This window comes from Dicentrarchus labrax, unplaced genomic scaffold (assembly GCF_905237075.1).
Source record: "Dicentrarchus labrax unplaced genomic scaffold, dlabrax2021, whole genome shotgun sequence".
NCBI lineage: Eukaryota > Metazoa > Chordata > Actinopteri > Moronidae > Dicentrarchus > Dicentrarchus labrax.
In genome coordinates this window covers 10,428,900-10,445,537 of record NW_026136720.1, presented here as the reverse complement: position 1 = coordinate 10,445,537, position 16,638 = coordinate 10,428,900, and positions in this window count along the sequence as shown.

The following is a 16,638-nucleotide window of genomic DNA, read 5'->3' as shown; positions in this document are numbered from 1 at the left end:
TTCATCATACAGGCAGCTGGGGAGTGTTTCCACTGAAAATCTCTCTCACTGATCACTTAGATGTAATTGGACAGGCCATCTCTCTCTCTCCTTCTTTTACTCCCTGTGTGTGTGTGTGTGTGTGTGTGTGTGTGTGTGTATGTATGTAAGTGTGTGGTCAATGAATAGTGATACGCAGCCCTTTAAAGGGTTTGTTTGACAAATATAAAGAGCTGAAGTTGCATGGGGCAGCGGTGCAGACCAGTTGGATTTAAAGGGCCATTCCAGTTACAACTTAGGTCTTATTTTTGCAGTTTAGGCCATTTCTTTTTTGTATATAATTCTTTCCATTTAATAGACAGAACAACTTGAGAGATGACCAGGAAAGTGGGAGAGAAAGGGGACAACACGTAACAAAGGGCCACAGGTCAGACCTGAATCCAAGGCTGCTACAGTGAGGACCCAGCCCCGGCATATGGGGTGCCAGCAACTTCAGGTAAACCACCAGGACATCCCAGTTTAGGTTATTTCTATCAGTAATAATCACCCTAATAGTTAATTGATGAGTCCTGGGAAGTAGTAACAGTTAAGAAGAAATAAGAAAGAAACTAAAATCTGAAAACTAAGAACAAACATAACTATTACTAAAAACATTGTAAAGATCAATCACAGTTTGCAGGTTGAGCTCACTTTTGGTTTTACTCCAAAATAAAGTGGCTCAGGTTATCTGGCTGAATATTTTGCTGTTTATCTGACTGATTATGTTTTTGCCCCGTCTGACTTAAAGGACCAGTGCGTAGGATTTAGTGGCATCAAGCAGTGAATAAATTGAATAAATTACTTTGGTGAGTACACTGTTTTCATAACTGATAGAAGCGGTGGCCAAAACTTATGAAATATGACATTGAATGATGAATTATCATCTAAATAAGGGGTAATTCATGCTCTGTCACAGAAATTGTTAGTTATCTTTCTATCGCTGTCTGGCTTTCCCTCTCACACTTTTGTGACTTCTCCACATCTCTTTATTTTATGCATTCGGTTATATGGTCTGGTTGCTAGATGTTTATCTACATCTCCTAGCCAATCAGAGAATATTCGGTGGCCATTGTATAACTCTATAATCTAATGTATTCAAACTTAATGTCATCATTTCCAGTTGTTTTGAAGTCTAAGAATGTAGAATGAATGGTATTGTAGAGTTTGCATTATTAACATGCTTGAATTCAGACAGTTGTGTTGAAAGACATTGCAGGCTACATTCTCTACCTGTCCAGACTGTGCATGTGTGGTTTGGGGCTGTAATGTATCCCAGCAGCACTGTGGTTCAATCGTTAGGCTGAGAAAGTGTGTGCGTGTGCCACAGCAGAGGGACTCCAATCCAACATTTATGAGGCCTGTATGTCTGTGTGTAAGTCTCTGGCCTCTTGTAGTCCGGGTTATAACACAGGAGGAGTTACACACACAGCTGTTAGTACGGGACATTACCAGGCATGCATTACAACATGCACATAAGCAAACAAACAGATACAGACAGACAGATAGACAGACAGACGGTGGGGAAATACCATGTACATTGAGATGATGAACTCTAATGAACTATGAATGTTAAGTATCTCTGTCTGTCTGTCTGTCTGTGCATGTGTGTTTGTGTATGTCAGGTGGAAAGATAAATGGGTGGGGAGGTCAATTTGTGGGACGGATAGTTTTATAGTTTTTACAAAAAGCAGTGAGAGAGCATCAGGAGGCAGAGAGATGGAGAGAGTTGGAGAGAAAGAAGGCAATGAATAAAAAAGTGAGAAGTAGCAGTGTATATAATATCTGATGAGCAAAGTCAGGAGGAGCTGCAGAAGTTTTGTCTCTCCGTCAGTAGCCCAGTCCCTGGTCCCTGGGTGCGCCTTCCTACCCCCCAGAGGGCCTGTTGTTTAGGGTTGCAGAACCACCTAGGCCTTGATGAATTTCTCCCCGTCAACAAATTAAGAGCTGCTATTGTTGCTGTGACAACAAGGCATCCCGGTCGCCGTGGGGAGCACCATGGAGACCAGTGACAGAACTCCAGAATTCTCCTAATCATCCCCAGCTGTCAGGAAGCACCTGGCCTGACACCTCTGCTTAAAACCTGTCTCCCAGGCATAAGATAATTACAAGTGCCAGCAGAGAAAGAGAGAGAAGGCAGGGAGAAGGAGAGCTAGTGAGAGGGGAGAGAATTCTTTCTTATAAGTGGCTGTGTGAGGAACGGAGTGCTGGAGCTTTTTTAGACAAGTTGCTATTGAAGTGGAGGAAGTGTTCAAAGGCAGAAGTGGAGTCGAGTGCGGGGAGGTGTCTGGGGTGTCTCCCCTCTTCCCTACAGAGAAGGCCTGGGAGGGGGTCCCTAGATAGCGCTATGGGGGACAGGTGAGGGACGGAGCTGTCACTGGGCCACCATTCACACACATTTAGAAGACAGAGACTGTTTGACTGGTCCAGTACAAATGCTCCATGGATTGCACCACATTTTGGGGGTAACAGTTTGTGGAGTATCTTTTTTTTTTCATTATTATTTTAGAAAAGTTACACTAAAGTTATGAAAGCTCTGGTCTGCCGTATGTATAGTTGCAGGGGTAAATAGAGTAATGGCTTGGAGAAAAGTGTGTACAGAGCTTCCAAAACAAAAACCTCACTGCTGACATGCCAAACTGCCTCTCTGTTTCTGACAAAAAGAAAAACACACAGGGCTCATGTCACACCAGCCCTCTCTATTACCGGCCTGATTGCTAAGTGAGAAAATACTTGCCAAATCAAATGTACTGAGCCGCTGAGGAAGAGCAACACACACATTCACCCACGTACACACATTCGCATACAGACACGCACGCTTACATTTCATTACAACCTCTCATTTCTCTAGCAGCGGGGCCTTCCTTCAGAATAACACTCCTGTCATCCCAGCCACAGGGGGCTAAATTATTCAAATACTCTAATTCTTCCCTTCTTCCTCCCACCCGCCCTCTCTCTCTTTCCAGCTCTCTGCCACTCATAATTTGTCTTTTCATTGTTGCCAATTTAGAGGCAATCCCTCCCATTAATGATGCCAACTGTTCTAAATGGTGTCGGAGCTGAGAGAACGGAAAAAAAGGGGGAGAGAGGGGGGAGATGTCAGCGCGAGGGAAGCGGAGCACGTGTGGCAAAGACAATGCTGGATTTTACAAGCTGCTGTGCAGATATAAATGGATGATATACTGACTTTCACCCATCTCCCTCTCCTGCCCTCCCACACGCTCTGATTGTTAAACAGGCTTTGTTTTATTAACTGTTTAAATGTACATATGTGGCTTTATTTGCCTGTCACTAGTAAGCATATTTTGGGAGATTAAGAAATATACCTACATCTGTTTCCTGTGCAGGGTCTACTCAGATGCATAAAACTCTGGAATATATTTTCACAACGAATCAATTAGATCATATACTTTTATGGTCCTGCCTTTGTATTGGCAAGTGGTGAGCTATCTAAAAACCACTTTATTTTTGTATTGACTGAATGAAAAGTACAATAAAACTGAATACATCAGCGAGGACAGTGATGATACAGCAAAATAGCACTTAGAATATTGTTATTGTCCGTGTATGTGTTCTCCCAAGAGTAGCTGTACCTACAGAAATATATAGAAAATCACATTCAAATCATGAATATTTGAAGTTGAGAAATAATTTATTCACATGCATCAATCGGGGTTATGAACAGGAGAAACAATGTCAATATTTCATCTCTGAGAAATTATGCAAAGACACAAACTCTACCTTCTGTTGAAGCTGAATCTGCATGTTTATAATATGGATATTTTCCTTAAACTGATTTAAAAAAAAATAAAACAAGTGTGCTGTGCTGTGTCTTTTAATGTTTACTCCTTTGTTTTTTGAAGAAGAAACACAAGATTGAGTTAAAATACTTGGAGTTAATATAATTTTTTACATCTTTTAAGCAGGTTTGATGTGACTCACTTCAAAATACTGGACCTTCTGACCTTGTCTAAATAAATTAGAATAATAGTGAATAAGTAACTTGTTGGCTGAAGGATGCTGGATCAATGTAGGAACATCATTAATGATTTTTCCCCAGACATCTGTATTCAAAATTAATCTGTAAAATATTTTTCTTATGATGTTCTTTATTACAAACACCACATACTAATTTTCAGTTAGTTTCACACATATAACAGATGCAAGTTACAGATTGTGTTTAATGTTTTCAGCTAATTATGTTCAGACTCAGACCTTATCAGAATTGATCACAATCACAGGTAAATGGGGAGTAAAGATGCAGACACAGAAAGGCACATGGGGAAGGAGAGAGAGAGAGCAAAATAAATATTGATTGGTATATGAGAAAGAAGGGTGAGAGACAGAGAGATTGAGTGAGAGAGGCTTGGGTAAGCTGTATGATGGAACTGTGCCGCTATCTTAAATGAGGAATCCCATATGAAGGTCTGGATTAACCAAATTTAATCCCTCATCAAACAGACAATAACAGTGCAGCCTAATCCCCCCAATTCTCAGATTAGCAGCGCTCCTGCTCTCGTCTTGGCAGCGCAGTAGGGGCCGGTGCCGGCCCGTTGAGCTCTCCTCCACAATGACCTCTGGATGAGACTGGGTTTACAAGCCGCAAGTCTGAGCTTCATCACAGCAGCTGCTAGTCAACAAAGTTTCACCAGATGAACAGTTATATGAGACGTTCACAGGACGTGGGAGGGTGGAAAAGAGGACATTTGGGAGGTCTGGACTGACCTCCAGTTTTGTTCAATTTAATTTGTAAAGTTACAAACAAATAATATATTTAAAGAATGTTCAGTTACACAAATACAGTAGAAACAGGAAATTAAATAAAGCAAGCTCAAAGAAAGGTATTTCAGTTCACTTGACTTTGAAGACCTTGATTGTACTACAAAACCTGTAATTAGAGGTTGAGATATGGGGATGTAATTACCTCTAAGAGTGAGTACCCTGGAGTAAACAAATATGTTCATCAAGCAAATAAAGGATTACCGTGTATATGCTCACTTCACTCCTTAACCCGTTTGATTCATCTGGGAAATGCAAAGCACAACATAAGGCGAGAGGGTGAGAGAGACGGGGAGAAACAGAGAAAACAAGAACAGAGAGAACAGCCAAAACTGCTGACACTCGCTCTTCTGAGCCGGCTGGATGAGTCGTTTCCTTAGATAAAACATAAATAGGCAAATGCTCATTGGGAATATGTGTTTAACTGTGAAACATTTATTTATGTTTTCCTTTACTTTTACTTTGAAATGTATAAAGGGAAACTCTAGACCAGTTTGATCCCAAACTAAATTTTATTTGAATATTTCATGCTTATTTAGTTTCTGTGAGATGGCCACATTCAACGCTTTATGAGGGAATGTACCCACAAAGGACTCATGTCAAGGTCTTCTTAACTAGTTTGTTATTGCTGATGGAGTCATGCACCACAAGTTTGAGCATATAGCTGAAATTTTGATTTAAACCTCTGTTGACTCTCCAGCATTGTCTGTTGCTTGCGCGTATGCTGAGCTTTAGTTTCTCTCTTAATTAAGGTAATTGTGATTGAAGAGTGGCCTGTTTTAGTGTAGCCTTGAGGCAGAAAAGGTTGTTTTTGCAGAGCTAGTTGGGCTGTACTCAAACCTGAGACCCTCCAGGCACCAGGAGACAGTGTGTGTGTGTGTGTGTGTGTGTGTGTGTGTGTGTGTGTGTGTGTGTGTGTGTGTGTGTGTGGATGTCTGCTGACCTGTGAAGACCTTGCATGTTTAGGTAAAGATACACAGAGACACACTGAGACATCTGTGTTGACAAACCAGTATACCTGAGTGCTAGAGGTGAAGATGGGACATGACAGACCACCTGAAAGCTTTTTTAGTGACAAAGACTTACACGTAAAAACACAGACACAAAGGACTGTGGACTTTGTAGGGACTTTGTTTGTAAGGCCAAACATTATGCAACCTGAAGTAAGTATTTCATATATTTTGTCCTGTACTACTCAAAGGGAGCAGTTTCCTTTTTAAATGTAATCACTATTGCCATATAGTAAATTAAATGATCTTTTTTTACTAAGACGCTTTTTTGTGTGTGTTACATCTGCAATAACTCCCCCAAGAGCAAAACTATATTTATATTTTATTTTAGGCTCAGAAAAAAGCGAAAGAGTCACATTTTTTCCTATGCAGAACCACAAAACTCCCTCCGATGTATAGTGGTTTGCAGTGTGTGCATTCTGCCCTAGTTTTCATTATCCTAGCTAATTTTATTTACCTTGCATACATTTGTGCCATGCAACCGCCAATAGATGTTAATATTCATTTTATTATTTAAGCAGTTGTGCTAGCAGCAGTAATAACTGTAGTAATATTCTATGCTTCCATAATTTTTTGGTGATGTCTGCCTATAGTGTGTTAATGTGTGTGTGCAATGTATGAGCTTGTGGCCAGTGTGTGTGTGTGTGTGTGTGTGTGTGTGTGTGTGTGTGTGTGTGTGTGCATTCTTTGGAGAAGGACCAGCGCAGTGGTTATGGAGCTCAGACGGGCTAATGTTGTACTGCTGCCAAAAACAGTAAAGCAGCCCCCACTGATATCAGTTATTAATATTTAACTGTCCACTATTAAAGTTTAAGGCGGCTGAGATGGAGCTGGGGGGAAAAGAGGCTACTTCATGATCACTGGCCGTACAGCACTGTAAACATGTTCACTAAAGCCCCTGACAGTGTTACAGTGTGGATTTAGGGAGCGGGAGGCAATAGTGCATGAGGCTACAGTTGTTCTGTGTGTAGACATACAGTATACACAGCAGAAGACAGTGGATTTGATAAATGCATTTATTTCTGCATGAACATGATTCTGTTATGTATGTTTAAAAAGTCTTAGCATGACACATATAGGAATTTAAGAATTGTTGGGTACCAGTGACCAGCACGAACAATATGCATATGTCTTATAATACAAATTAATAGATGTGGTGTGCAAAGGCCGTGTTATGAAGCCGCATTTCTCGGCTGTTGAATGTCACATTTACTGTCCTCAGTCATCAGGGTGCAGTGAAAAGTCTTGTGTAATTTCCTTTGTCATAAAACTCCTATACATTTACTTTTATTTGTTGCTGTAAAGCTGCACTAGAAAACAAATAAAAACGCCATATGGTCTATTGTGTTTCACATTCAATACACAGTTATAAATGCATGGCTTAATATGGAAACATATATGAAAATATAACAAGGGTTTTGCCTCACATGTGTGCCCCCAATGTTCTTAATTACACTCAGCAGAATTTTATCTTTAAAAACAGCTTGGTGAAATTTGTGATGTTCATGTGTTTTAAAATTAATTTCTTTTATTTCTCCTTTAAACTCAATTTGGAGAATCAATTTAGTACACTGTACTGTGGGGCAGTGAGAAAAACAGTCTTGTAAAACTTGTTACCCCCATCACTACACACTGTTTTCAGTGTTTCTTTTCCTCCAAAGAGCCTGGAGCGTGACCTCCCCCTGACGTTTTGAGGTAAACAAGTCAAACCAAGGTTAAAACAGGAAGAAATGCAGTGTGAGATTCAGCGATGTTCCAACTCGCTCATGAAGAGGTTCTATAAAAGAATAGGCTGGCTGGCTAAAAGTGAGCATGAAAAATACCCCACCTCCACGTTGACCCATATCATCCATTATGTGTGGTGATTATGAGAATAGAACTGCCTTATGGGTAGCCACAGTTCCAGGAAACAATAGCTCACTGTCAGGCTGTGTTTTAACCGTAGGATGACCAGCTTTATTACAGTCTGATTATTGAAGCCTCACTGAAGTTTCACCAGCCATCGTTATTCTGGTTGCTTCACTGAACTGCTGGATCAGTCAATGACCTGCTTCAATTTATATTCAGATAAATGAACCAACAATTGTACCACACACAGGCATTTTCGAAGAGGTCACGACCACAAAGAGAGCACAGCTGACAAGGTTTGTAATAGATGTGGCCTGCACATGATACTGGATCATACACCTACTCCTTCCTCTCCCATATAAATAAAAATGGCTTGAAATAAAAGGTGTGTCTTTTCCTAAACTGCTTTATGTCACAGTGCTTCTCATAAATAATGCATTCATGCAAATGACAATGTTCTGCCTTCAGAAATAACAAGAGAACCTAAATCTTTGCCAAAATTAGTCTTTTAATGAAATTTCCATGAATGCAAATGCAGGCCAGGTCTGAGCGTAATTCTGTCCAGGAATTAAACTAAGTTGGCCTGGTTTATCTTAATAGCTGATCTCAGCCCACTGGGGCTGGTATTAAGTCTGTCGGTCGCAGCACAGCGCTCAACGCAATCACAGCTTTGCCTTCTCTAGCGTAGCTTACTCCAGTGACCAGCACAGAATTAACATGTGCATGGACGTGCACACAGACACACACCCACACACACATCCACACACTCACACACACACAATCCCACACACACGCCTCAGTGCATTCCAATATGATGTTTGTCCATTGATATTATGGATGTAATTATTCTGAGTTGATTATTAAGGCCGATTTGTCTGTGGAATCCCTCCTAAGTGTCTAAATTGTTTAGCATGTGAGATTCAATGCAAGCCAACTATTTATTATAGAACAAATCGCAAACATATGTTAATAACTGTTTATGTGGGAATGCTATCCCAGTTAATTTGAGAGAGAACTATTAGTGTATTTTGTCTTTTCATACTATACTCTAGAAAGTTCAATGAAGAATGAATTACCGCCATGAAAAATTACCAGACAATTAAGGTTACAAATGTCATATTTAGCAAATAACTGCATTTACCTTATTATTATTATAAGGTGTGTGTGTGTGTGTGTGTGTGTGTGTGTGTGTGTGTGTGTGTGTGTGTGTGTGTATTCGTGTGTGTGTGTGTGTGTGTGTGTGTGTGTGTGTGTGTGTGTGTGTGTTTGTGCGTTTGTGTGTGTGTGAGTGCATGCAAAGCACTCTCTCCATTACCTGACATATCACCTGACAAAAGCGGGGTCTTTGCAGGCAGGCAGCACTTCATTATCAAGCCATTTGGATTAGAACAGATTAGGACATTATATAGATATGTAGAATAGACTAATGCTTCACTAATTAACGTGTCATTATATCAAGATCACAGCTTGTGGTCTATAATGGTAAGTGTGTGCATTTTTGTATGTACTGTATGTGCATGTTTATATGCGTTCAGTCCATCTCCACCACAGCATCTTAACAGTTTTTCTGTACTTTTCAGTTGTTCACAAATATCATCCGGCACTGTGTATTCACTGTGGCTCTCCCTCTGGTCCAATGGAGAGGATCTGTGTGCTGAACTTAAGTGTCACAATTGTTTCCCTCACAGGACCATTGTGTGTTTGGTATATAGCTTCCAGTGTTGAAGAGAAATCACTGGTCCCTTCACTCTATTCCTGCACAAAGTGACTTGGAGTAACTGCCAGTGATAACTAGTAATTACATCCATTTAAAATGTGCATTATTTTACCCCCGCATTGAATAAACTAGTGAGGCAGAAAATTGTCCAGTTTTATCCTCTCCCTTTATAAACACACATTTTCCAAAGGAAGCACTTATTTTTGACAGGTTTTATCCTTGAGTGAGGCTAAACATTCTCGAGGAGTTTCCATGTTAATTGTCACAGTGACGGACGGACAGAGGGAGCCAGACAGACAACGGGACAGACGCACTCTCAGTCACAGTAAAGTACCCCAGGCCAAAATTAATCTCTCTAGTTCGCTGTAGTGACTCTTACCATGAGCCATTGAACTTTGATAGAGGATTCATCTTTTGAACCTAGACTAAGGCATTTTGACAAAAAAAATATTATTTTCACTATTCCACAAAGAGGACATGATTTCCTGGGTGGAAATACATTTGAATGGACACGTGCTGTCTATTCACTGAGGGAACTTTCTCTTAATACCAGTCTGGCTCTTTCCCTGTATGTGTGGATTCATTGTATGCATGTGGCACAAAGAGTGATAGGAGTCTTTAGAAAAGAGCGAAGCTCTCCACAGATTAGACTCCATTAGCATTTAAGGTACTGTCATAAATTCCACCCAAAGTGGAGGGAAGAGGCAGGACAAATGAAGTAGGATTAATAGGGGCCCCGGCCTGACCGATAGTGGGGATTGGGAGGCAGGGTCACCTTGGGATAGAGGGGAAGGGTGGTAAATGTGAAGACTTGTAGAGGTAAAGGTAAGATGGACTTAGACATACAAGACAGACATATGAAATACAGTACTGTACAGTTGAATGTTGATAAAAGAAGAATGAGCATGAAAGGTAAAAGGTGAGAGACGAATATCAGAGCTTAATATGTGCAGGAACAGAAAGCATGTTGGTAAGGTCCGTGACCTTTCCTACGGCTGACCTCCAGACAGGTAATGAGGTCAATGTACAGAGACAGATAGCTACTATGTGTGTGGAGGGACTTGGGTGAGGGAGTACTTGTGTAAATGAACACCTGGTCAATACTTTCTTATTTAATACATTATATAAACTTTAAGGAAGAGTCTCATGTGTTCTCAAGCACCTGTAACAAATGTAATTTCAAAAATATATTTAATCTGTGTAAGGCTGGAACCTGATTTTCATACAATTCTGCAATATTCTTTTCTTTTATATGATGAGAGGAGATTAATGTAAATGACAATAAAAACCTACATTGTTCTCCTGTTATCTTAACTCTACTATAATAGATGTAGGTTAGAGAAAGAAGCTTTGCATGCATGAAACAACAACAAATGACATTCAAAAAAGTTGGCATTGCTGTAACAAGTGAGAGGTTCAGTGATTTTGTCAGTCTAACTCTTACTGTCTGATTCAAAGGGAATAAATCTGGTTACTACATCACTTCTACGTCACTTTTTAATGCTGCCTGGTTCCAAGGAAATGTTTCAAGTCAAGCAAAAACTTTCTAAGAGCTATATTTCTCAAATAATAATAAAGGACAAACAAAATACCGGCTCTAGATTGGGGAGTTCCTGTTTTGTCTCAGTGATCAATAAAAAAAGATAAACAATCATGCACTTTACTACCATAGCAATGTCCACCTGATTAATGTTGTTTTTGTTTTTCTGCGACTATCTGTCTTACTTTGACTAACCACAATGCTTTAGTTTTGACTGCATGTCCTTGTAGGCCTACTCTCTATTGCTTTATGTAGGATGTAGGAGTTTTTTGCACCACATCTCCCCACACTTAATTTTCTTGAAAAATGTTCAAGTGTCGACAAGCAGTCGTTAGATTAAACCCAATAGTTGACTAGCTGTTATGATATGAGTTTAATCCTTTAAATATATCTTTTAATTTTAAGCCACCTGTGAAATAATAGCAGAAAAAGTGGTGATGATTCTGAGTCAGAACAACCAGCAAGGAGACATTTAGTTAATTTATTCCAACACAGTATAACATCACACAAGTCTCGTTCAAAACACAGAATAAGTTACTTCTAACTTCAGAAAAACAACTTATTGATAGAAACTTTAACAGATACTTATAGATGCAGTCCAAAGCTTGTGGTGTAAACAAACCTCCCTCTGTACTTTGAGCTTGCCGTCCAGGTATAGTCAGCCTCCCTATACCAGTGGCAGCAGCGCATTAGCAGTTAGCACATGCAGCACATTTAATGTCAGAAAAATACTTTTGATACTTAAGTACAGTAAATATCAGATACTTTTACTTTTATTCAAGTAATATCATAGTAGGCAACTTAAACTTCTACCAGTGTCATTTTCTTCTAAGATATCTGTACTTCATCCCCCACTGGCTCACAGGAGTTCAGTTCACTTCCTGGAGTTGATAGTAGTGCACTTGTCGGACTATGGGAGGTAACTCCGGAGAATCACTAGACTTGTCCATTATCCATCCACTTTTTTAAGACAAAGGAAGTGCAGCAAAAGAATATGATTGTTTTGGGCTGCACCTGAAACCAAAGTTTGACTGCATGCTGAATCACTGACTTCGAATCAAATTGAATTGAATGGACTTTATTGTCACATATATGATCATACACAGTATAATGTATGGGGAAATTTGTCCTCTACATTTAACCCATCCTAAGTACGAGGAGCTGTGGGTAGCCACTGTACAGCGCCCAGGGACCAACTCCAGACTTGCAGCAGACTTGTAACAAAGTTTCCCCCTACTCTGATCTGCAGTTTGAATTGACTTTCAGCCAGCCAAGGAGGTGAGGGTGAATGTCTGCCTTTATGCAGCTTAACTCCCAACCCTTACAGTAGCCGGGACAAGGTGACTTACAGGTAATCTATAAGAATAAGGAGCCAGGCAGGCGCCCTGGGCTTTTATTAGATCTCCGATACTCCCCGGCCCCAACCCCAGTCCCAGCCTCGGCCCCAGATTGGCACTCGCTGGCTCCACCCAGAGAAGGGCTTCGTCGCAAATTACTCCAGACAGCCAGTATGACATCCACCTAAAAACCACCTTTCCTTTAACAGGGTCGGGGTGGTGGAGGATAGAAGATGTCAGTGTCTCCTCGCATTCACCATGGAGAAAGTGAGAGAGAGCGAGAGAGGCAGAGAAAGAGTAGAGGGATCTATCCGTCAGAGCTTAAGGAGTTTTCTAACAGTACATTGACCTTGAGTGCTTGCCATTGATTTCCAGTAACGCCTCCCAAACAGCGTTGCGAACCCCGCCGAGCACTGCGGGACCCTGATTGGGAACAGATTTCCCAAATTCCGATAGCGTGCCACCTGCCCAGGATGATGGATAGTCCTCCTGTATCCCATCAATCCTCACCTGCTGCCGAGGAGGTGACACCTGGGCCAGATTTATCATCATATACGACATCAAGCCAAGCAGCCAATCAGATAGTGGCATACTAAACTGAGGCCCCTCCCCCCTGGAGGGCTCCATTATGTTTGGAAACAGATTTATTCCTGCAATGTGACAAGAGGAGGGGAGAGGAGGGAGAGAAAGAAGAGAGAGGGAAAGGGGAGAGAGAGAAATGACTCCCTCTGATAAACAGAGGGTTAAACTGAATCATTCTTTAAACGAGTACGAGAGTAATTAATAATTGGACTCCCATCAAGAGGCATATTTTAAAAAAAGAATGGTCAAAACCGAAGCAGCAGAGGCCAAAATATCCTGACTTTAATTTGCAAATACGTTGAGTGCAACATTTTGTGACTTTCTACATGAATAAACGTTTCCTAATTATGTTGATGATAAATGTAAGTATAAATGCAACTTTTTAAGTGTATTTGCTGATGCAAATTAGTTGTATACAAACATCCAGGACACAGAGCGCAGAGACATTGCCAGGGTTATTTTTTCAAAGTTTTGGAAAGCTTCATCCAGAGCTACAGATGACATTATACAATTGTTTTCACAAGCTGTGTAGTGCTTGAGTAAACTGAACTTCATGTGTAAATTGGTGGAATGGAATTATATAGCGGCTTGTAAACTGCATTTGGAAGTGTTTTCCCATAATTGTGGAATAGCAGCAAAAGTTATAAAATACAAATTTTCAGGAAGATTGACTGACATATTTCAAACTATCCTTTAATATATGTTTAAAAATGTTTAGTTTTTTTGTCAGTATCACTGTAAGTCAGTGTGTTCATGTGATTCACAATATAAAGCATATCACATGATGAATTAATCTAATTCCATCTCTCAGAAATGATCATGGAAGCAGAAGAGGTGATCACAGGACCATGAATGCGCTAATCTAATTAATATCCTCCTGTTCCTGCCACTGATTTTACGACTAGTTAAAAACCTTCTGCTGCTTTTATGGCTATTAGAAGCCAAGTGTGAGCTATCTTCTACTTCACTCTATTTTCTCTCTCCACCAGCGGTTTGCCACGCTCAAAATTAAGAGCCACTAGGGAGCATAGGGTTCAACAGATTCAGAGGCCAACTACCGTACTGTATCACTGCAACAAATGTCTAAAAAACAATCCAGAATTAGATCTGACGGTTGTGACAATGGTCATGTGTTGCTTCATGTTTTTCTTTATACAATTAACCTACCATGTGCCTTCCCTGAAAAACCTTTCCCTTGCCCTAGTCTGCTCTGCAAACCCCCTCCTTCATTTTTTCCCTCCCTTTCACTTGGCGGAGCTACAGCAGTTTCTCCAAGGCTCACCAGGCACAGTGCTTTAGCCCTGTGTAATCCTGCCAACCCTATTTCATTAGCCACGCGGACTAAAGAGCTTAACGACACAGCCCCATCGCAGTAGAGGGAGAGAGAGAGAAAAAAAAAAGACACAACACAAATTCCTCAGAATACATGGCCGCTCAGCCAGTATTTACGCTTTTTCCCTCTCTCTCTCCACACGTCTTGCCATACCTCTCCCTCTGCCTCTCCATCTCCATCTTGCAAAGGAGCCCAGAATGGATTAGAGATGGCATCAATGGGATGAGACGTATTACCAATCGATTTGGAAGGAGCGTAGCATTGTTCTTCTGAGTGGAAAACTTTGGATATGGCCAATATGCCAATGCCAAATGCAGTTTCAGGAGTGACTCCCACTCTCTGTCTCTATTGCTCTCTCCTGTCTCATTTCATCCAAAACTACTGCTTGCATTTAATCACTAAAGTCACTAAGGACTGTTTTGTGGTTCATCTGTATTGTCTTGGAGAAACATGTCGGGTTTAAGAGGCTGTAAAGTAGCTTTGTACTGATCTGGGGAGAAAGGAGGATAAACAAGCAGATTGGGAGAAACCTGATCAGTGTTAATGGTGATGGTTTAGGCTTTCGTCTTTCACTGATGCCTTCTGCCTGACAGCCAAAAACACCATTCTACTGATTAGACAGCACTACTGAAAAATAAAGACAGGAGCTACAGACTAACCATGCCCATAGTTTTTAATTTCTCCTCTATAGCCTGATGAAAAAATCACAATTTTCCTCTGTGCCGACAGATCCTGCATAAACTTTATGACACATAAACACTTGCAAAATGATGATTCTACCCCCGTAGCCTGAGGTTGATTGTGCTGAAATGGCAGGGTCTGAAACAGCAATTGTTGATCATTTACTTGATATTAGTGGAAGAGTAATGGGAGGGACAGGGGCCTTGGATGAGGAGCCCAAAGATGTAGAGGGGCATGGCCGGGGTCTGGGCAGGTTGTCAGTTAAGGGCACAAGGTGTGGGGGACAGGGGCAGAGTCTGCTGCCATATTTCTTCATGAGGGCGACAGTGACAGAGGAGCGACAAAACGAATGGCCTGTCAAAAGAAATGAGAACGAATAGTTCCTGTGTTCCATGGAAAGAGGACCCTTCAAGCATCAAGGGGCGGTTCGTTTGGAGGCAGAAACCAGGACCAAGTCTGCAGCTACTGCAAACTACTGTGAACCCCGTGTCTCTGTACAGGCCAACAGAATATGCGGATGATCACTACTATTTAGGGAAGAATTAGAAAAGGTTGGAGACCTGTGACGTCCTGTCAATGATCATTGTGAGGAGCTGTTTTGTGTTTTTTGGGGGGGAAACATATTTGTTATTTCCACACAGGCATTTGACAGAGCTGACTAATATGTGGAAAATACAAATGTAGGCTCTACAAGTGGTTTCAATTATTTTTCCTAATTAGATTCCTTCTTAAGGTGCAGCCAGACCAAAATACGCTTCCCAATTATTCCTATATGGAACAGGCTGAGACACATTCACTTCCGGCTGCAAATTAACCCACCTCCTTCACTTGTGCACAGTTAAATTTCGGCTTGTGAGGCTCTCCAGTGTCCAGCTGGTTTGAGAGAGGGGCTGACCTCTCATTCAGGACATATTGGTTGATTATATTCTTGTTTTATGACTGCATCAGCAGAGAAGAGTAGTGAAATGTCACTGACAGAGGTTAATGACAGTTAAATGTTTGATGAAACACTGTATAATTTACAACTTTGTGGATTTCTGTTGCTAGTGCACTAGCAATGCTAGCTCTCGAAGTTTATGTTTACAACCCGACGGCTGTTTCCTGTCTATTACTACTTTTGCACAGCTTGATAAGTGTTAAGTTGGTGTTTTTCTTTTTGTTAGTGGTGGTCATTTTGATGAACCAACCCTTTTAAGTACCTGCCAGTAAATTTAAAGTGATCCAGTTTGTATTTACTGTACATCAGCTGCTGAGTACAACAAACTGTCCTTTGAACATGACGGGGCTTTTTCGTATGAGTGCTCCATTTTCTCTCTGTCTCCATCTCTTTCTCTCCTCATTCTGTGTCTGTCTTTTGATATACTGTAGCTTCTCTCCGCCCTCTTCTTTTTATTTAATTTCCCCCCTCCGCCTGCCCCTCTCTACTTCTTTTTCTGTCTCATCATTAGTGGCTGTCCCATGTTGAGGGGAGAGTAATCTGAACTACGTGTCCCAGGGGCCCATTCCTTTACTTCCTGCTGTAGGAATAAGTGGCCTATTGATTAGTTATCAGCCCGTAATTGGGCTACGATCTCCCTCGCCCTCAGATATCCCCCAGATATATGACACTCCTGACAGCCTGAGAGGTGGGTGAGGAGGCGGGGTTGAGTGGTGGCGGGGTGTTCCTCCTGCCTGCCTGCCAACACTTTACTCAACAAAATGTCTTCCTGACCACATAGATGCCAACTGCTGCCCACGTCTCTCTGCCTGTAAAGGGATTTTCAACATCATGCCAGGGAAAGATTATTCAATCTTTC